This window comes from Schistocerca americana, chromosome 1, assembly GCF_021461395.2.
Source record: "Schistocerca americana isolate TAMUIC-IGC-003095 chromosome 1, iqSchAmer2.1, whole genome shotgun sequence".
Taxonomy (NCBI): Eukaryota; Metazoa; Arthropoda; class Insecta; order Orthoptera; family Acrididae; genus Schistocerca; species Schistocerca americana.
In genome coordinates this window covers 607268170-607280782 of record NC_060119.1, presented here as the reverse complement: position 1 = coordinate 607280782, position 12613 = coordinate 607268170, and the positions used below count along the sequence as shown (strand labels likewise).

At 39.8% G+C, this 12613-nt stretch overlaps 1 protein-coding gene across 5 annotated transcripts in view; it reads left to right on the top strand.

Annotated features, from left to right (window-relative positions):
- Positions 1 to 12613, top strand: part of LOC124607173 (golgin subfamily A member 6-like protein 22) — a 311550-nt gene that overhangs the window by 15779 nt on the left and 283158 nt on the right. Inside the window, exon 1 of one of the 5 annotated variants that reach the window (XM_047139407.1) lies at positions 7266 to 7349. The exons of the other annotated variants lie outside the window; for them this stretch is intronic. The gene's annotated coding sequence lies outside the window, so the exon portion shown is untranslated. Of the gene's footprint in view, positions 1 to 7265; positions 7350 to 12613 lie in introns of those variants that run through there. 5 annotated transcript variants of the gene reach the window in all.

Below are 12613 nucleotides of genomic sequence, written 5' to 3'. Positions count from 1 at the left end.
TATTTTGATCTTGAGACAAGTAGTCACCCTGAAGACGACTGGCTGTAATAGCAAGGGAAACGTCTGTAGTTTTATCATATCATAGCGCGGTCACACACACACACACACAATTTCTTCCATTGAAATGGCCTCTGGTCACGGAAGCCTAAGCACATTGCACTGCTGACCATATGAGTTGCGGCACCAGGAAAGATAACAAGTAACGACAATTTTTTAATTGTGCTTGTGCACTATAGTAGGAAGAACATGTGGTTAGTTTTTACTTCTGGTGGACATGCAGCTTTGTAAATCTATAGAAATCCTGCATATAACACCAAAGAGGCCGAAACTGAATTTTCTGGAAGAAAGAGAAATGAACACTCAACCGCCCAAATACACGAAAAAAAACCTTAAATGAGCAAATTGAGTCAAAACACGAAAATTGCATCGACGACTTTACTGAAATCATCGAAAACGATGATTGATAAACAATTTACGCAAAGAAAATACTACAAGTAAACAATACAAAGATAATAATATCATACAAATTCACAGATTAATATACCAGATATGTAACCAGTAACCATAGTACGTCTTTACCATATTCTAACGTACAAACATTTACTGAATAACGTCGTTCTCCTTTACTAACAAAAAATTTCTAGTGGAGACCAGAAGACCTGGTCGTTTGCACAAAGACATCGTATATCTAACCAACAAAGCAGAGTTGTGTTCGCTACACTTTCAGCCAAATCAGGGAATGTGGGACATAGGAAACCCATATGGCATGTAATGGTTATGTTATTCAACGTATAACATATGCCTCCCATTCAGACGTGATAATGAATCGTCAAAACCAATAAAACTGTTTTCCAACACAGAAAAAACCAATTTCACAATTGTTACTAAATCTGATCCGCAAACGACAAGAATCGTCAACACATTCCCTTTTGAAACAAAAATAATTACTAGGTTGAATCGGGTTTCTGCCGGTTTTTCGCGTCTTTTCTTTCGCCGGGAAATCCTGAAGAATTATAAAAATAATTACGCTTATAAAAATATTCGTGTATTAGAAAGTCGAGTGAAGTATAAGAATGGGCGATTCATTAGACACCATACAAAATTTTTAAGTGTCAGGGAAAGTGCCTATGGTAATAACAACCGACTACAACAGAAATATATTCTTCTCACGCATGAAATATGTGTTTATATTCTCTTATTTGCAGTGGAATAAGCTGGAATTAAACATACACTAGAAAGTATCGCTACTGTATGTATTAGACTGTGTCGTTACCAAGCTGTCTACAGAAGCTGACAATTTTAAAAACGAAGTATCTCAAAAATAGTGCTCAGCAGCTGCACACTAATACAATATCGGCAGCGTCAACGATAACGAAGTGCTAAGAACGTAAGTGCTTCCAAACTGTAATGTAAAAATTATAACGGAATTTACAATTAATGATAACCTAGAAAACTCATGTACCAAGATCTTATATGTTTTGCATATAGCTTGAAAATGACCATGGTGTCGAAATGAGCTTATAGTCGTGCGAACAGCAGAATAAAATACTCTTATAGCAGCGTTATTGGTTAAAATTATTTACAAGAGAAATATGTAGGTGATTTACGAATCAGCTGCTATCAGTGTAATACCGATTTCTTACTCTAGCTTGCATTCTGAAGATTCTTAAGACATTTTCAAACTTTCTGCAAGAGTATATAATATTATATGCAACTACGATAAAAACTATTTCTCTAAGATTATAAATCCCTTGCACAGCTTTCACATACTGAGAGTCTTACTTAACAAGTATCACTAGCCTAATAGATTAGTATGTTCAATTACTGTAGTCGAGAGTATCAATGGACATTCTCAGACAGCTGATCTCGATTTGTATTTTTTATCTTCTAGAGCAAACTGCAATCAAATTTTGCTATTTACAGTGTATGTTAGAAAATATATTACTACAAGTGGAGTGTCAGGAACAGATGCGGCGTATTATTCACGGCTGCACGAGTGTGCACAATCTGCGACGTCGCCAGAAAGTTGGCTGCAGAAATTGGGTTTTGGGGTTAGAAACGTAATATCAGAGAGGACGAGATACTCTTAACCTGACACAATGTTTTAAAACAGATGATGCACAGAGAGATAATTGTGCACAAAGTACATGGACTCAACGTGGTCTGAGTATAAAATATGAGCATGTCAGAGTAGTCTGCGAGGAACGTGCACCTCACATTGTGGCCTATATTGCGACTCGAAAAACCTCGATGTTAATAGCACGTTTACCCCTTCCCCTACATGCGTAACGCAATATAATGTTTGTTCGTCTCCTTTGCGTTCCTATACTGGTCATCCGATTGTAATTAAGCAAGGCCGCAAATATTTCTGAGGGGAGTAAGAAGTACCTACCTCCCGCAGGGGTGATGAACTATACTTCTACTATCCCTAGGGCCACAGGGGTAGGTGTAATGGTGAGAAGCTCAGACATGTAAAAATATCCTGCACCGACCGAAATTTAAATCGTATTCCTAGTTTTCGGGGTAGCTTGGCGCATTGATGACAGTTCCGATAAATCTGCACCCCAAGGAGTAAGGAGAGGGGTAGTGGTGCAAAGACAGTGACATATCAAAATGTTCTTGGGCAACTCAAGCAATTTCTTTCGAAACTGGTGCAATTATCAATGGATACCCTTAGCATCCACGTGGCTTAGGGTAAAGATAAGAAAGGGTGACACAATAAGTCAGGAACGCCTGCAGGAATTTCAGTTAAATTTGGTACACACATGGCTCATTATTTGTACTTAGAAAAAGAGGAATTACAACATATTTTGAGCTGACAATCTGAGACATGGAACTGCTGTCTTCCACTCACCGTTTACATTATTCAAATCGCTTTAATTTTTGAAACAAAATAAAATCGAAGGAAATTGTTTATTGTTGAAATTTGTAAGCCATTTCGCCGGCAACAAGGGGTACTAACTAGCGTTACAGGCCCGCTAATATTACTGTCTGTTTTGTATTCTTGTACCTCCTTAGAAACAAAAAGAGGCTTTTATGAAATTTGTGGTAAGTTCCTATGGGAACAAACTGCTGAGTTCATCGGTCCCTAGGCTTACACACTTCTTAATCTAACTTAAACTAACTTACGCTAAGGACAACACACACATCCATGCCCGAGGGAGGATTCGAAACTGCGACGGGGGCAGCCGCGCGAACCGTGGCAAAACAACCAAGACCGCGCGGCTACCCCGCGCGGCAAAAGAGGCTTTGCAACACATGTGAATACAGCTACTAGTTGATGTTTTCTTCTTCTTTAAATCATCGACCATGCGACGTAATTCATGTACCTCTTTTAGTTTCGTTCCAAACTTTCTTTGATCCTATGGTGTTCTTAACAGAATTGTTAATCACTTTTGACTGATCGTCGTTGAAAGATATTATCTGTTACTACATCAAAAAATAAATTATCGAAGAATATTTGTCGCGTTCTACAAGCCCGCGAACTTTTGTAGCCACAGAATAATAGTATGCAAGGGAAAAAATAGGAGGAAAGCTTGCGGATTAATATTCCGTCATTCCAGATGTTTCAAAGACAGAGTGTCAGGAGAAGAAAGTAGGAAGATCATGGTCTAACGTCTTCTCCATGATGAAATCCTTAGAAACTCAACATGGGTCAAATTGAAGAATTCTGAGGGAAGGAAATCAGTTGTGCCCTTCGAAAAGAACCTTGTTATAACTCATATTAGGCGGTTTAGGGAAACAAGAGGAACGGAAAGCTGGAAGACACCTGCTCTTCCAAAAGGACTCTGCCCTTTAATGACAAAAGTGGATTTAAAAAAAAAAACATAAACTGGGGTAAATAGAAACAGTTTTCAGCCTTAAAAGAAATAATGATAAATTTAAAAAGAAATGTGAAATTCAGTCTTATATGAGATTATTGGTCTTGTACTTAACTTTAAATTTATAATTAGATTTGAGAGCTAGCACATGCTTTTACAACATAAAAAAATTAATTCTTGGTGTTCTGATTCATCCCACAAAGACGAATGAAGCTCATAATTTTTTTCCTATTCATTGTTCTTTGTGGTGAATAGGGACACTTCAAAATCTGTTTTGGGCCTCGGAGAATCAGAAACAAAAATACCGTATTGCATGTATTGTGGTTTCTTTATCTTTTCCAAAGAAAAATTGTTATATCTCTAATTACTTTCTTCTAACATTAAATTGAATGAATATTGATTGTTTGTTAATACATTTCGTTACTGACATTGTGTTTAGAAACGATACCTTGAAATCTACAAGCCGTACCCTCAGAAGCAACGAAGAGCTTCCGAACAACATGTCTTTGAATTAAAAATGACTCCCTATCTGTTAAAATGGACATGTTTAACCGGACAATTTTTTACAAGCAAACATCGTCGTAACCTTTGCTTCTAAATGACACATTTTACGTACGTACAATCTTGGTAATTGCTTACTTTTTCTATACGCTTTAACCATAGCATTTTTTCGTGGGTTGAGAACAGTGCCAAGTGGTTCTTCATTTCCGTCAAATTCTTGGTTTTCTTCTTAAGAAACACTGACGATTGTCGTTTTTGTTCACCTTACAAATTCCGAAAACACAACCATGCATTTTCAATTAAGCGAAACGGAAGTAGATTAATGTATACTTTAAAGCAGAACTTTTGATTAATGAAACAGAGTTGCAAATCTACTTACCATGTACGTAAATTAAAACAACACAACTTAGATTGGCAATTAAAGTTGGAAGTATGCAAATTCAGGATCACATCTGATGCTTGTCATAGGGTAAACAAAAACATCAACTGACAGTGTCTCCAACGTCGAAATACATAATTTGCCTCTTAGATTGGTCCAGTACCAACCTAGACAAACAAATCTTTGAATTATATCCCCAATCGTCTTCCGGTACAATAGTATAAACCTGTTTTGGAAGTTTCATCCTAACGTTTCTATTCATCCCATTTTACAGCAGCGATTAACAGGGACTGAGATGTCGAGAATGGCATTTCATCACGTCTCACATCAATCAAGAAACAATGAAATATGCTCAGGATGCAACGTTACAGCTATTTATTTAATAAACTGGGTTAGGAAAGGTTAGTAATATTTAACATGTAGTTAAGAAAGTAAGTTTAGCAATTATCAACTTGATAGTTGGGTTGTTTGGGGGAAGAGACCAAACAGCGAGGTCATCGGTCTCATCGGATTAGGGAAGGATGGGGAAAGAAGTCGGCCGTGCCCTTTCAATGGTACCATCCCGGCATTTGCCTGGAGCGATTTAGGGAAATCACGGAAAACCTAAATTAGAATGGCCGGACGCGGGATTGAACCGTCGTCCTCCCGAATGCGAGTCCAGTGTGCTAACCACTGCGCTACCACACTCCATCAACTTGATAGGATTTAAGAAATTTTCTTCTGGATAATACTGCATGTCACCATATGCATCGACAGAGCACGAAAGATCACCATTTAAAAGATTCGGTCGCGCGCGCGCGCGCGCGCACGCACGCGTTTGTGTGTGTGTGAGTGTGTGTGTGTGTGTGTGTGTGTGTGTTTCTGTTTGTTTGTCGCAACAGACAAAGCGCTATTCGCCACAGGTGCCCTCAACTGCTCCACCAGAATGAGATTCTTTCAGGAGTGCTAGTTCTGCAAGGTTCGCAGGAGAGCTTCTGTAAAGTTTGGAAGGTAGGAGACGAGGTACTGGCAGAAGTAAAGCTGTGAGTACCGGGCGTGAGTCGTGCTTCGGTAGCTCAGTTGGTAGAGCACTTGCCCGCGAAAGGCAAAGGTCCCGAGTTCGAGTCTCGGTCGGGCACACAGTTTTAATCTGCCAGGAAGTTTCATATCAGCGCACACTCCGCTGCAGAGTGAAAATCTCATTCTGGAAACATCCCCCAGGCTGTGGCTAAGCCATGTCTCCGCAATATCCTTTCTTTCAGGAGTGCTAGTTCTGCAAGGTTCGCAGGAGAGCTTCTGTAAAGTTTGGAAGGTAGGAGACGAGGTACTGGCAGAAGTAAAGCTGTGAGTACCGGGTGTGAGTCGTGCTTCGGTAGCTCAGTTGGTAGAGCACTTGCCCGCGAAAGGCAAAGGTCCCGAGTTCGAGTCTCGGTCGGGCACACAGTTTTAATCTGCCAGGAAGTTTCATATCAGCGCATGCTCCACCAGTTTACACTTGGCTATCACTTGTCTGTGGTGGACATGTGAGCCAGTGCTACTGATGCACTTTCAATGTTCAAATGTGTGTGAAACCTTATGGGACTTAACTACTAAGGTCATCAGTCCCTAAGCTTACACACTACTTAACCTAAGTTATCCTAAGGACAAACACACACACCCATGCCCGAGGGAGGGCTCGAACCTCCGCCGGGATCAGCCGCACAGTCCATGACCTGCAGCGCCTCAGACCGCTCGCCCAATCACGCGCGGCTGATGCACCTTCAGCACACTATATAATTCGATTTAAATCGATGACATAACGTTGGACTACTGATCACAATTTCGTCGCCACCTGTACGTCAGTGCTCGCAACATTCAATGTTTAGCGCAATTCTTCAAATGATGCAAGGCGTCGAGCGCACCAAAGGTCCAACGAGGCGTTTAACCGTAGGTCTGTGGGGAGCGTAGTTCAGATCTGAAATGGCTCCGTTATCTTCACTTCAAAATTTCTAGCTGACAGGCCGTGATCGATGTGTTAACTTTCCCCCCTAACGTTTCGTCTCCAGCTGCGGCAGACATCCTCAGAGGTGAAGTGGCGAATTGTCCCGATTGGCCGACTGCTGCCTGTAAGGCAGTACGTGGAACGATCTATGATCGTGGACATGTCATAAGCATGTCGCCAATCCCTCCAACCGTTATTGCCAGTAGATGAATCCTAATGGTGCTGCTGCTTCTTTATTCAAGCAGCTCCTCAGTTGGCCTCAAGAGACTGAGTAGACACCATTCCAGATCTCCTTATAAAAAAAGTGTTGAGGAGATACCGGGAATCGAACCCGAGTCCTTTGGTACCGAAGACACAAGCACAAACCATTTGTTTCGTAAAAATAGGGACGTACCCAGCAGAACAACTGACCCACGTCGGAACCGACTGCGTATTGGGTCACTGTGAGCGTTTGCAGCGTCCCGACGCTCGCCTTCCGAAGGCCGGCAGGAGGTGAGTCGGTGTCCCAGTTTCGTTCCGTCTGCCGCCCCTCCCGGCGCCCCTCTCCAGTCTTTCAGGGGCGTCGGCGTCGGCGGCAGTTTGAGCAGCGTCCAGTAGGATCAGTGTTGGGGTGGCCCCAACTCCAAAGCGTGTCTGCTGCTACTGCAGGCTCACATACATTCTGCTGACCGGAGCTTCACTCGCCCAAGCAAGTAGCAGCCTTTGGCAATCTTTCACTTGAAGTGTAATGTGTTATTTGTTTGCTATCACGTTCTAAAGCTGCTGCCGAAAAAGTTAAAAGTTACTGATAGCACACTTTTCAGTCACAAAGAAGTCTCAATAACATGCAGTATTGTCTCTGTAGATGGTGATCACTTCCGAACACTAACTACGAGTAAAACTTCTAAGCGGGCGTTTTGAGTGCATTCGGATACGTAGAAGCGTTAGAAAAAATTTCGGATACTTCTGCAACGTCTGTGAAAACACTTCGGCTGCATGTGGTGTCTGGGACACAACTATCAGAAGAGATAGACGCTGGTATGCTTACGTTATCTATAATCAGCAGTTCGAAACAAAGTCTGTAGCTCAAAACGTATAAAAAAATACACAACTTGTGGTTTGACTGATGGACACTTAACAAATTACAGGCAGTTGTCACTATAATACCAATCAACAACGCCTTCATTTCATATGTTCCCTTTTTTTTCTTTGCCTTGTAATTTTATTCTTTCCACGGTGGCTAGAAAACTCCCAGTTTGTTTTCACTGAGTTCGTTATGAGTAGAACATCCAAATGGGCATTTTTCAGTTCTTTTCTTCCAGAATTTCTCCTTTAGCTCTATCACACAATGCAAATTATGTTCAGTCCATGTGCTTTCGATTGAAAGATTTTATAGGTTCATCAGGTACCTAGCGCACCTGAAAAATCGGATGACATAAGTACCGTTAGCTTCCGTTCAGAGCAGGAGGTTCAAATGGTTCAAATGGCTCTGAGCACTATGGGACTTAACATCTGAGGTCATCAGTCCCCTTCAACTTAGAACCATTTAAACCTAACTAACCTAAGGACATCACACACATCCATGCCCGAGGCAAGATTCGAACCTGCGACCGTAGCGGTCGCGCGGTTCCAGACTGAAGCGCGTAGAACCGCTCGGCCACACCGGCCGGCAGAGCAGAAGGACGCCACGAGGAAATCAACCAACGCAGCAACATTTACCCACGGAAGCAGCATCTCAAATGATACAACTGCACTACTTAAAGAAAAAGTTAGAACATTGGGAACTAGATTGTTACTCCTCACGGCTCCACGGAAAGAACATATTATTTAGTCGAAACTAGTACCTGACATGGGAACGAAGAGACGGAGGCCATAACGAAAAAGTTTCCCACCTGTAATGTAGACCTATTGCTGCATTCCCAGAAACGCTAAAACTGGCCACATCCCAAACAATGAAGTGTTGACGAAATTTTTAAACGTTTAATACAATCCAAAAAAGGAACAGTGTATATCTAGGCCAAAAAATGTATCCCGAAATGTAATGTCTCACAGTTAAAACTTAAAGTGAAGAACGGCTGAATTTATCGATGTGCGTGAAGTTGCAGATCGACTCTGGACTTCGAAAAATCCTCATCTGTTACTTCAAGAGCCTCTGAAAGATCTGAAAACACGAGTGTGGGACGCAAAAAATGCGACAGGAATTACCGACCTGTTCTACTTCCACCAAACTATAACTTTTCATAGGCATGTGATTAATGCTGTGCCTCCTTTTCTCCAGAATGCTAATTAACCTAAACACAGTGGTCTCTCTGATAGTTCACAGGAGAGGAGTTCTCCAAACGCCACTGACAGACTAAATAAATCATCTAGATTAAATGGAAAAAATGATGACAAAATATAAAGAGCGAATTCTGATTAGTTCTATTGACGAGTACCTGTAATTGGTAAGGCCTCCATCAGTCTACTCACAAGTTCTGTTACTTTTTTTATGTATTTAGCTACTAGCTTTATTACATATTGCCGATAAAGGATAATGGAAACATGCCATTGTATACATTTTCTAGTAATTATGCCTCAGGCGCTAAACTCAAACTAAATATCAATTTCACAGACGTACTTGAAGCACCCCATTTTCCTGAAAATTGATTTTTGAAAAAATATATTCTTTATTCAAAAGAAGTCATTATTACATTAGTAAAGAAAGAATTATTACACTTAATATATTTTGAAAGAATATATATGGAGACTGAATCTTGTGAGGACAGATAGAAATCTTAGATTTTCTCCACAGTTGTGTGCCTGTGTGTTGTGGAAAACAATACAAAACAGTCGAATGAATCGTTGAGCAGTTTTTCTCCTGGATGTGGAATCTGGAAATTTCCTTTCAGTCTAGATGTTCTCGTAACTACTATAATCGTAACAGGCGACGATGTTGGGCTGACGAAGGTGCATCTGCGTTTTAGTTATTGGAGAACTTCATTTCTAACCACACGCACTAAATACTTATCTTCTCTACCACATTACTCTTAATTGGTTCTGCCCACATTGTTCTTTTTTTGCTTCTCAGAGCGTGGGATCTATAAAGGGGGGAGTGTAGTACCGTCAGGCTGTACTCAGGAGCACGTGATGTTTCTTAGCTGATATTTCACTCTAGTGACCGGTTTTAGAATCACTTGCTGGAATGAGCACAAGAGACCGCAAGAAGTAGTTTCCGAGATTTTCCGACATTTTCTACATTTTTGCTGTTGTGAAGCACGAATCCTGTTTTTCGCCCCATTTGCAAATATTATAGTTCTCCACACTTCTGTATAATATATTTAAGCTATTTAGAAGATATCATTAATTCTTCAGATATAGGATTTTATGGCGAGCAAAAAGTCATATATTTTTAAAACTAGTTATGTAAAATATGGACAGTTAAACAAAACAACGTCTACCGTGCACCATCCTGCACCTGGAAACGGAAGTCTTCTACTGTGGAACATGTGGCTTTAGAAAATGAACTGCATTTCTTCAATGTCTTAACAATTTTGCGTGCCTAGAAAACGGAAATTGGTATTAGTTTTCAGTAGCTCCTACTTAAAAATGTTTTAACTTCTACCTGGTCTTCCATAATACTTCCACGTAATATCATTGCACTACTAATTACTGATGTGTTGTGGAGCAATAATGAAACAAATAAACTATGAAATAAAGTGTATGGTGCTGTCAAAATCTTCTAAATTGCAACACTTTTGTATTTCAATATAGTATTTGTCCCAAGTACATGACTGCGTTATGCCTTGAACACTTTTCCACATTTGGAAAGAAACCTTGCTTTTATGGAGCAATTTATGTAATTTCCGAAAAATACTGCTGCACACGAAAAGTGAATGCTGTCATGTGTATAGCAAAGTAGTTAAACTTCTATTAAAATCTGGCTAGAGCAGAAAGTCTAAAAGTGTTCCAAGGTACAACAATCTTCACTGCATCCAGTTTCTTAGATGACACATGGTAATCCAACGTCCGACGTGCCAATGTTTTAACATCTGTTGTTTAAAGCATGGTGAAATCAAACCACGTATTAGAATTTTCTCTGAATTGTAATGCATTTCACCGTCAACCGTAAGGTGATGTACTGAAATTTCGGCTTGCACTATTTGAACTTATAATCTTAACAGAAAACATTTCCACAGAGCGCATAGTTAATCGTGTGATACAAAAGCAGAGGTGAATTCATTCAGGTCTAAAAAATCTAGCTGAAATATTAAACTTCTTGTGGAAATCATTAAGAAGTGATTCTTCAGTTTCTCTATCGTCAGCGCACCTGACGATAGCGACATGCTTAGTCACCGAAATATTGTGCCCGTTGGACACTATGGACCGGCAGTACACCCGCGGACTGTTCAATCAGTCATTAAGAACTTTATTTGAAAAACTTAACTTTTTATTTTGTTTTCTATATTAACTAGAATGAGTCTAAATATGAAAGATATTACTCAGTAATGGAACTATTTTTGCTGCTATGGCTTAACAGGAGACGATTATTTTGAGCCTGTGGTGCTATATAATAATGGAAACAAGCGAATGTTAAGAAAAAATCGAACAATTCAAAGAATTATACATTACTGAAACTATGAAACTATAAAATGCAACTCCTAGATCGGCGTTAATCAAGATAAGCCGGTTATGTCGGAATAGTTTTGAGAGGGCAAACCAACACCTGACATCAAAAATTTTAAAAAAGTGAATTCATCTACTGATGTCTTCAGTACTGTCAATTTTGTGAGATTATATTTTAAAAGGAGGCTTTTTCACATACCGATTTAGTCTTGAGTTAAACGTCAGTTACTAAGTTTATTTCTTCAAGGGAACAATAGACAACTAACCCTTGTCAGGTTCCTGTTTATATCTTCGCTGTTATTTTTACAACAAACGTTTGCGATGGTCATGTTACAATTTCTGAGATTTAATACTACATAACAAACATATCGCAAACACGCATTGAAGTGGAACACTTCTGCAGTGCTGCCACTCGCAAATTGTAATTTAATTATTTTGTGACCAAAACAAGTTTCGATGACTCTGTGATACTGTCAGTAAGTAATCATTTATTTATGGGGAAGCTATAGAGTGGGTGAAACATTAACAAATTAGATCTGCAGTTTATCGTTTTCAAGTACGGTCTGCATTCTTTCCATTTCTTTACTTACTATGGCACTTGTAGAAGCAATGTACAATTATACTAGCTTTCAATTAATCAGCCTGTCACTTGTAACAGGGCGGGGAATAGCTGCAGTGTCAGATAATTACAAAATTTGGTTATCTAATGCGAATATTTTATGCTGATGTAGATAGTAAGCTGCGTAATTCACGTGTCGTATAGCTTGGGAAGAGTGATAACATACGAAGGACAAGGTGAAAACGACTTTCGGCTTTTGTGAATTCGATACGTAATGGGCCAATTTATTTATTTGTAATTACTTAATTAGAATAACAACAATAATCCATTCAAGATGGCAATCAGATGCCGAAACATGTTTGGTCAATACTGTAAAACGAGAGTACGAAACATAATAGATAAAGTTAAAAGTACTTGTGGTTTTGCACACTGTAAACCTCATAGCACATAGATCGTAAGCAGACGATATAAACTGCATCCCTCACAAGAAAACGGTTTTAGTTGATTTTGTCGTAAATATCTTTTTATCACTCCAAGACATTTTTGATATCCAGGGAGACAGAAAATGTTGGTTCGTAAAAATCTGCTTATAGTTCTTCCAAAACAACAATCATGTTGAAGAAAATGAAGTTTGCTCTATAACAAGTACAAACACATTGCGCGGGATTCTGTAACATTGCTGTGGTTGCGTCAGTAAAGTCATTACGGGCAGGAAATGAACTCGGTCGTTGGTTCAAGGAGCACTCTCAGACCCACTTGAAATTCTTGGGGGAAACCTTGAGGATCCTGACGCAATATATCCTGTCGTGATC